The sequence below is a fragment of the Lissotriton vulgaris genome, chromosome 5 (genome assembly GCF_964263255.1).
Source record: "Lissotriton vulgaris chromosome 5, aLisVul1.2, whole genome shotgun sequence".
Classification (NCBI taxonomy): Eukaryota; Metazoa; Chordata; class Amphibia; order Caudata; family Salamandridae; genus Lissotriton; species Lissotriton vulgaris.
Window position 1 is genome coordinate 290,123,792 of NC_141693.1, and position 6,704 is coordinate 290,130,495.

A 6,704-nucleotide genomic window follows, 5' to 3' on the forward strand; every position below is an offset into this window, starting at 1 on the left:
AGCAAACTTGGCAGCAAGAAGGCCTCATGGTTCAACGATGATCTTAAGAAATCCAAGAAACTCTGCCGCTCCCTTGAGAAGGCCTGGAAAAAAGACCCAACCACCAGCACCAAGGACGCCTTCAAAAACGCCACCCGCATACACCATCAACTGATCTGAAAGGCCAAGAAAACCGCCTTCAAGAAACGACTAGATAACAACGCCCACAACAGCAAGGAACTTTTCAACATCGTCAAGGAATTTACCAATCCCTCGGCCAACTCTAACGACATCACCCCCTCTCAAGCCCTCTGCGACTCCCTAGCCTCATTCTTCCACAACAAAATTGCAGACATCCACAACAGCTTCGACAACCAACCCGGAGACCAACCCACCCAACCATCTGCTGGACCTTCACCCCCCTCAAACATCCTTAATGACTGGATCACAATCTCCACTGAGGACACCATCCGCCTGATGAACTCCATCCACTCAGGATCCCCCACAGACCCATGCCCTCATCTTCAACAAAGCAGACTCCATCATAGCACCGCACCTCCGAGACGTCATCAACTGCTCCTTCAAATCCGCCACCTTCCCGGAAAGCTGGAAACACGCTGAACTCAGCGCCCTTCTGAAAAAACCCACAGCGGACCCCACCGAACTCAAAAATTACCGCCCCATCTCGCTCCTTCCATTCCCGGCCAAAGTCATCGAGAAAGCTGTCAACAACCAGCTCGCCGCCTTCCTCGAAGCCAACAAATCCCTCGACTCCTCACAGTCCGGCTTCCGAGCAAAACACAGCACTGAGACCGCCCTCATCGCAGCAACAGACGACATTTGAACTCTACTGGACAATGGAGACACAGTCGCCCTCATCCTCCTCGACCTCTCCGCAGCCTTTGACACAGTCTGCCATAGCACCCTTCTACAGCGCCTCAGAAACATCGGAATCCAAGGAAAAGCACTGGAATGGATCACCTCGTTCCTCACCGGAAGAACCCAGAAAGTCCGCCTCCCACCATTCAAGTCAGAGGCCACTGAAGTCATCTGCGGCGTACCACAAGGATCTTCACTCAGCCCCACCCTTTTCAACGTATACATGAGCCCCCTCGCGGCCATCGCCCGCCAACACAACCTCAACATCATCTCCTACGCGGATGACACTCAACTGATCCTATCACTCACCAATGACCCTAGCACCGCCAAAACTAACCTACACGAAGGAATGAAAGAAGTAGCCGAATGGATGAAACACAGCCGTCTGAAACTGAACTCTGACAAAACAGAAGTCCTCATCTTAGGTACCTCCCCCTCCGCATGGGACGACTCTTGGTGGTCAGAAGCCCTTGGAAAAGCACCCATCCCGACAGACCACGCACGGAACCTGGGCGTCATCCTGGATTCCTCACTTTCAATGAACAGACAAGTCAACGCTGTCTCCTCATCTTGCTTCAACATTCTTCGCATGCTCAAAAAAACATTTCGTTGGATCCCCACCGAAACTAGGAAAACGGTCACCCACGCTCTGATCACGAGCCGACTGGACTATGGAAACACCCTCTACGCCCGGACCACCGCTAAACTCCAGAAAAAACTCCAACGAATCCAAAACGCCTCAGCCAGGCTCATATTAGACATCCCGCGTAAAGAACATATCTCTGGTCACCTGAAAAACCTCCACTGGCTTCCCGTCAATAAGAGGATCACTTTCTGGCTCCTAACCCACGCACACAAAGCACTCTACGAAATCGGACCAGAATGCCTCAACACACGACTGTCCTTCTACACCCCCTCCCGCCAGCTTCGATCTTCCAACGAAGCCCTTGCCACTGTACCTCGCATCAACAAGACCACCATGGGAGGTAGATCCTTCTCCTACCTGGCAGCTATAACCTGGAACTCACTTCCCACTTACCTTCGCCTTACCCAGAACCACCTAGCATTCAGAAAGCAACTTAAAACGTGGATATTGGACAAGTAATTCCCCACCCCTCCTCAAGCGCCTTAAGACCCTCTGGGTATGTAGTGCGCTATATAAATCCTTTGACTTGACTTGACTATACATTGGGTTCGGAGGCCCGCACCCAAGGCAAGTGCCTGGTTCGTAGATGCTGCGCTGTGTCAGATGCTTCTATCAGAATATTGGGAACTAACGCCAGTTACTGGTCGGCAGTGGGATATCTGGGACCTTCTTGTTTCGTATCTCCTCTCCCGGAATGCCTCTCCCTCTGCGAACTCTCCCGCGCTCCCTGCTGGCACTCCGCCCGTGGCGGCCACCGGTGCTGGTCCATAGGAATCCTCCTTCCTCTCCCTGCTCGCTGCTGTCCTATCGCGCCCCTCTTGCCTATGTTCTGCCCCATTTGATGCCCCTTGCTGCCCTCTCATGCTTCGCATCCTGTCACTTTACCATCATTCCACGATGTGTCGCTATTCTATCACTAGTTGAGTATAATGGAAAACCCAATCTACCCTTGAGGGTTTAGGCAAATCAAATAAATGGATAAAAGGCGCCTTCAAGGGATTTATTTGAAATACTCTGTTCTATTGCTTTTGATATGTATTTTTAACTGCAAGAACTATTGATAAACTCGCCAGAGAGATATTATTCAAATGTCTTTCATCTAAGAAATATTTTTGTTACTTGTGAGGACATAAGAACCAATCACAAAACAATAAATATTCAAAACACTGATATATATAGAAAAAAGGTTTATCTTTTTACATTTATCAAGAGTACTACACAGTTATACAAACAATGTAACAAGAGGAAAATAAATACATTGTATAATCCTTCAATGTCACTATTGTAAACACTTCCTCACAAAATTTTCCAGAAGAGAGTGTGAGTGTTGATGTTTCGGTCTCTATGCATTTGTCCATGAGACCATCTTCAGGACTATCATAAATGTAACAGTTGACCCCTAGTAAAACATGAAATAAAAAATAATTACCATGCGTGAATTTAAAATATACATTCCATTATTTACAGAAAATGATTGATACACCTGTGCAAAAAAATTATCATTTCCCAATTCACAAAATTTCACATCATTGAAGTTAAGAATATCTCAAGATGCATATATTATGTAACATCCTTAGTACTCATAAAGAGATTTCTATCCACAAGACCACAGACATTGATTCTAATATGACTGATTTTATCAAAACCATGATTTTCATAGATCTTTTCTAATTAGGCCCTATAGTTTAATCTAGAACCAAACATCAAGGTATTGCATGCAAACTATTTTGAGATTGATTTGTACATGAAGCAAAGAGAATATATTAATAAAAGTCATCTTATCTTATACTTTATCAACTACAAACTCAAACAGTCACATCGTATATTTCTAAAGTCTTTTATAAAAGAGTTATGTTGTGGAGCCAGAGCAATGGTGAATACACATATCTCACTACCATCTTAAAATGCCTTGCCATTTTTTCGAATTACTTAGAAGACCTATTTCTTGATTCTCCATGAATATACAAATAGCAATCCTCAAGAAGTTTCATTATAAGAGTGATATTTAACCATCCTTACTGATCTGGTATTATAGACTGCCTAAATAGTTACATGAGAGCCACTCATAATAATCAGTTTTTTAACCTGTTTACACATGCCTCTAGTTGTATTGTCCATTTTACTCACTAAAATATGGACCTATACTTTCTGTTATAAGAATTGTGACTTAATCAAAAATGAAACATACCTGAATGGTGTTTTCAAAGATTCAAGAATTATAGAATACAATTGATATGTATATGTCAAATCGATCGATTCTGTAACTCTATTAATAAAAAGACAATACATCAGTTGGAGTTTATTTATCTTTGTCCTTATATGTATTAGTCATTTAATCGCCTTACCTACTTTGTTTAACGCGAATAATCATCAAAAGATTCAGGTAAGTGAACTCTGGTGCTTTTTAGACAGTGTAAATAAATTTACAGCCCCAGCAACTTTTCAATTGAAGGAGTTTATTCTTAAAAAATTACATGTACTTTGAGTCAATATTAAATTTAAGTTAATACCAGGCATTAGGTATTAATGGCCCTATCTTTTCTAAGTCATACCTGTTAAGTTTTGTAGCACAGATAAAATTTGGCAGTCTGCAGTCGGATTAGTATCAACCCGACTGCCGGTTTGAGCCAGCATTTATACTTTGTTTGGAGCTCAAAAGAGGACTAGCCTCATGCATCTCCTTAGTAGCCCAACAACAGATGGATCTCATTTTGGCGGCCATCTTGAACATCCTTTTTCCTATTGGTATAATACTGTTTATATACAGAGCGTCTATTCTTATTAAGTTATGGGGCAATTTGGTGTGCATTATATCCTCCACTTTTATATTTGACGATAGAAATAATTTAAACTGCTATTAGTATATGTTACTTGTGTACAGTATAAATATGTCTTAATTTTCTCTACTTATAATGTGATTCAAAAGTGAGTTATACAATGATTATAGCCAATTAAAAAACACATTAAATATACACGTACCGAAATCATTCAAAATAATCATACACTATTAACATCCACATTTCAAATTAAATAAATGAACAAAAATTAATTGTGAATAAATTATATGTTTAAATTGATCCATGCAATGTACATCATTTATATTGCTACGGATACCCTACATTTTTTATTCAAATGCATATTTTAATCTTACAAATGACGTATATATATATCAATCAGATCATGTGTACAGCCACTCATTTATATATACATGATCCATCAATTTAAAAATTACTAAATTGTTTCATATAAATCACAACTATGGTTATGAGTTTGTTTCTACACAAAATTTAGCTTGTGATTTTAAGAATGTACAGCTTTTCAATCATTGGATCAGACAAAGGTACACAATGTTACACATTCAACTAGATATCATAAAGCGTATAACATACTAAAAATCATTGCATTTTCGGGACTTTTCTTAACAGTCTAATGTCTTTTCTTCAACTTTGCTAACATCAACACCTATTAACATATAATCCTTTTAAGAATAGATGTTATCTAAACTGACCTATAGTACATAATGAATTATCAGTTTGTTGCATCTCTCATCGTTATTTATCCCCAAAGGGAAATAAAGAATCAAGAAATAGGTCTTCTAAGTAATCCGAAATAATGGCAAGGCATTTTAAGATGGTAGTGAGATATGTGTATTCACCATTGCTCTGGCTCTACAACATAACTGTTTTATAAAAGTCTTTAGAAATATACGATGTGGCTGTTTGAATTTGTAGTTGATGAATTATAAGATAAGATTACTTTTAATAATATATTCTCTTTGCTTCATGTACAAATCAATCTAAAAAGAAGTGTGTGCAATACCATGATGTTTGGTTCTAGATTAAACCATAGTGCCTAATTAGAAAAGATCTATGAAAATCAAGGTTTTGATCAAACAGACACATTAGAATCAATGTCTGTGCTCTTGTGGATAGAAATCTCCTAATGAGTTCTAAGGATCTTACTTAATATATGCATCTTGAGATATTCTTAACTTCATTGATGTGAAATTTTGTGAATTGGGAAATGATAATTTTTTTGCACAGGTGTATCAATCATTTTCTGTAAATAATGGAATGTATATTTTAAATTCACGCATGTTAATTATTATTTATTTCATGTTTTACTAGGGGTCAACTGTTACATTTATGATATCCTGAAGATGGTCTCATGGACAAATGCATAGAGACCGAAACGTCAACACGCACACTCTCTTCTGGAAAATTATGTACAATGAGAAGAAGTGTTTACAATAGTGACATTGAAGGATTATACACTTGTATTTATTTTCCTCTATATTGTTTGTATAACTGTGTAGTACCCTTGATACATTTCAAAAGATAAAACTTTTTTCTATAAATACCCGTGTTTTGAATATTTATTGTTTCGTGATTGGTTCATTGGTTCTTTTGTCCTCACAAGGAAAAAAAATATTTCTTAGATAAAAGACATTTGAATAATATCGCTCTGGCGAGTTTATCAATAATTCTTGCAGTTCAAAATATATATCAAAAGCAATAGAACAGAGTATTCCCAAAAATCCCTTTAAGGCGCCTTTCACCCATTCATTTGATTTGCCCAAGCCCTCAAGTTTAGATTGGGTTTCCCATTATATTCAATTGTTTATAGTGCAGACAGTTGTCTGTTGTTGGGCTACTTTTTCAAGTAGTTTTTTTTCTATAGATTTGTATAGCTTTACAGTCTTCTTTGATGTCTGAAGCGGAGACATTATCTTATACTGATGGATACATTTTAAAAATAGCAGGTGGGCCCTCATTACTTGGGAACAGGGGTCCTGTAATACAATTACGTATGAGTCAGACTTGAACCAATTTGAACGACTCAAAAAGAAACTAATGCGTACAGAGCTTCACGCAAAGTTTCTAACAGACTGTTTGAATGCCAATATTATTCTTACAGGCCTTCAAATACGAAACATCCCAATAATCTTTATAGATGACGAAGAGTTCAAAATTGGTTTCAGTTTTTCAGCCAACAAATGCTCGCGCACCTGGATGGTGATGAGCATTGAAGCAGCCCTATGACAAATAAAATCATTGACCATAGAGATTGAAAACATAGAAAAAAAGATTCTGGGAGATAACACCATTACTAATAGTAAATTTCTCCTTGTTAAAGTTCAACAAACCATCAAAGAATTTGAGGAGTTTAAAGCTCATTAAAAGACCGGAAAGCTCCAAAG